Source organism: Equus quagga, chromosome 12 (genome assembly GCF_021613505.1).
Source record: "Equus quagga isolate Etosha38 chromosome 12, UCLA_HA_Equagga_1.0, whole genome shotgun sequence".
In the NCBI taxonomy this organism is placed as follows: Eukaryota; Metazoa; Chordata; class Mammalia; order Perissodactyla; family Equidae; genus Equus; species Equus quagga.
This window is the reverse complement of record NC_060278.1, coordinates 110354965-110358085: the sequence shown is the minus strand read 5'-3', so window position 1 is coordinate 110358085 and position 3121 is coordinate 110354965.

Below are 3121 nucleotides of genomic sequence, written 5' to 3'. Positions count from 1 at the left end.
GGGGGGGGGGGGGGGGGGGGGGGGGGGGGGGGGGGGGGGGGGGGGAGCAGGAGCGCGACTCCTGGGCAGTAGGAAGAGCCTGAGGCAGACCTAGCACTGCCTCATCCTCACAGCCCCAGAGACCCCCAGCCCAAGTCAGATCCTGCGATGGGGTGACCAGACACCTCACTGGGGGCCTCCTCAGGAGGACAACGGGGAGACAGGAGCGGAGAGTGGAGGGCCAGGGCAGGAGGCACACGCTCCCCAGGGTCCATCTAGGGCCACTGCTGAAGGGTCAGGAGCAGAGAGAAGCAGTGAAGGAGCTGGGGCCAAAAGAGTGAGGGGGGGGGGGGGGGGGGGGGCGAGAGAGAGGGAAGGAGAGAAAAAAAGAAAGGGGATTTTTTGAAGATGAGAGCACGCACAGAAAGTGCTCCAGGGAGATGGGGCAAGAGAGAGAGGGCCGGGTGCCCCAGGCGCAGACCAGGCCCTGTGCTGCCTCCCGGGATTGCACTGCCGTGCGGGGGGCCCCCTGCTCTCCACTGCAGGGGCCTCCACAGGGAGCCTGCCCTGAGACCCTGAGGAGGTGGCCCCCACCTGAGCAGCCAGGCTGGGTCACACAGACAGTGCCAGGGTCTAGTCCTGCCCTGCCCAGCCCTGTCCTGCCCAGCTGACCCCCTCAGCCCCCAGCACCTGGAGTCGAAAGTGAGAAATAAGTCCAGGTCCCACAATAAATCAGCGGCATCTAGTTACATCTGGGGCCAAGGGTCACCCCCCAGCCCTGTCTGCATCCTCAGGTGAGTCTGTCCTCTCGAACCCCCGGGGGGTGCAAGTGGATGCAGTCACGGACTGGGGCGCAGCCGGGGGAGTGTGGCACCAGGCAGCTCACCGAGAGAGCCAGAAGGCCCTTTGGCTCGAGGCCCTACCAGCCCAACCTGCTCCTGTCTAAGAAGGGATATTGATGGGATATTCTGGAAACTTCACTCAGATGGACAGTGGCAAACTGCAAACTAGCAAAACAGATTGTGTGCACCCAGTGGTGGGTTTCTCACCGACCCATCCCCAGCGTGATCTGAATTGAGCCTCGGACTGCCTCCAATGCGGCCAGGACTCCCCACTGTGGGGCACAGACCAATCGGGGGCCTCGGTCCTGCACTGGGAGCTGAGGCTGGAGCAGCTTCAAGCTTCGAGAGGGGTAATTTATGGGGCGCAGCCTGATCCAGACTTGGCACCCCCCCCACCACCACCCCCACCCATCCATCTCCCCACCACCGTGGCAGCGCTCTGTAAGGACGGATGGCAGGACCCAGGGCCACCCCACCTCTCATCTGCCTGGATCAACTGGGAGGGAGCGGTAATTTATACCCTGAAGGCCAAGGAGGAGGTGGCCCAAGGGACTCCCAGCCATCCTGGCCTCGGAGGGGTAGAGCCTTCTGTGCTGGGGCCCCCAACTTCTTAGGGTTGCCAAACAGAACACAGGCCACCCACTTGAAGGTGAGCTTCTGATGAACCATGAGTATGTTCTTAGCATAAGTGTGCCCAGATACTGCAGGAGACAGACCAATATGAAACATTCTTGTTGCTTATCCGATGTTCAGGCTTAACTGCGGGGCCTGTATTTCCATTTGTTACCCTGGCCATCTTTGCTCTGTTTCCCATTTGGGGGCCTCCCCACCAGCCCCCACAATGCCTTCTCACTGGGACCCCCAGGGGCTTGAGGGCTGCTGTGTCCTGGGAGCTGCCTTTCCCTCAGTCCAGCACCCAGTCCATGGCTTTCTCTCCATCCAGCCAGCTCTGAGCTGTCGATCCATCGAGCAGGGGTTCCTGTGTCTTTGCTGCTGTCCAGGAGGCAGAGCCAGGGGGCAAGCACGGGCTGATCCCCTGTCCCATAGGGACCAGGAGGGGAGCAAGGCCAAGGCTGGAGGCAGCCCCTCCTCAGGCCCCCAGTGGGGCGGCTGGTCACTCCTCGGAAGGGGGCAGGAGGAGCTGGGCATCCTCTTGGGAGGAGCCCTGGGTTGTGCACCCTCCTGGCTATGCGGCCTCGACCCTGGGGTAGCTGACCCTGGGAAGGCTCTGCTCTCTCCCTCAACACCCTCCATGCTGCTGGATACACCACAGTTCTCTCCCCTGAAGGGAAGTTCCAGCAACAGACCTCCGGTTGCCCTCTTGCAGGGTCGGGCTGAGGGTGGAATGAGGTGAGATGGGGAGAGCTCAGCCCCCAGGAATGCTCGGGGAGAGCTGCCTTGCCTGGGGTGTGATGAGGTGGACCAGGCAGGAGGGGCAGGGGACAGGGGAGGGAAAACGGTGGCCCCTCCCATCCTCCCTGGGAGCCATCCCCACACACTCTGCCCCTCCCAGAAGGTCCTTCCACCCGCCAGGCTGGCGGCAGGAGGGGGAGGTGCTCCGGCCCTTTGTCACTGTCGGTCACAAGCTTCTGGGCCGAGGTCTCCTCCAGCGGCCCCTGAGCAGCAGTGCTATCGGGATGTTAACTAAGTAGGAAATGGAGACAATGGGCTTTCTCACCCCAAGAGCAGGTCCCACTGGCCCACTGTCGGGGATAAAGGACCACATGTGGATTTTTCCAGGCCCCCCAGCTGACGTCACTTTGGAAACGGGAGGGAGTGGGAAGGAAGGGATGGGGGGAAGGAAAAGATGGGGGGACAAGCGAGGTGGTTTCTGTGTCTGGAGGTTGTCGCATCTCCTGGGGTCGCCATAAAAGGCTTTCGGCCAACAAAGAAGGAAATACGCAAGCACGTGTGTGTGAGTGAGTGTGCACAGGTGTGCCTGCATGTGCATGTGTGTGTGTGAGGTGTGCAAGTATGTGAGTGCACACACTGTGAGCACGTGTGCCTACCTGTGCAAGTGTACATGAGTGCGCACAGTGTGAGCATGTGTGCCTGTATGTGCAAGCATGTTTCTGTTTGGGGGCTTGTTGAGGGCGTCATCACGCAGCACCTGGGGCAGGGGCTCCCCACCCTGTGCCTTTCCCTGAGGCCTCCTGCAGACTCCACCTTTTGGGAGGTAGCGGCCATCTCCCCAGGAACACACTCTGTGCACACGCACAACCCTGGCCCTCCAGGTGGCCGCAGCAACACACTCTGTGCACACGCACAACCCTGACCCTCCCAGGTGGCCGCAGCAACAC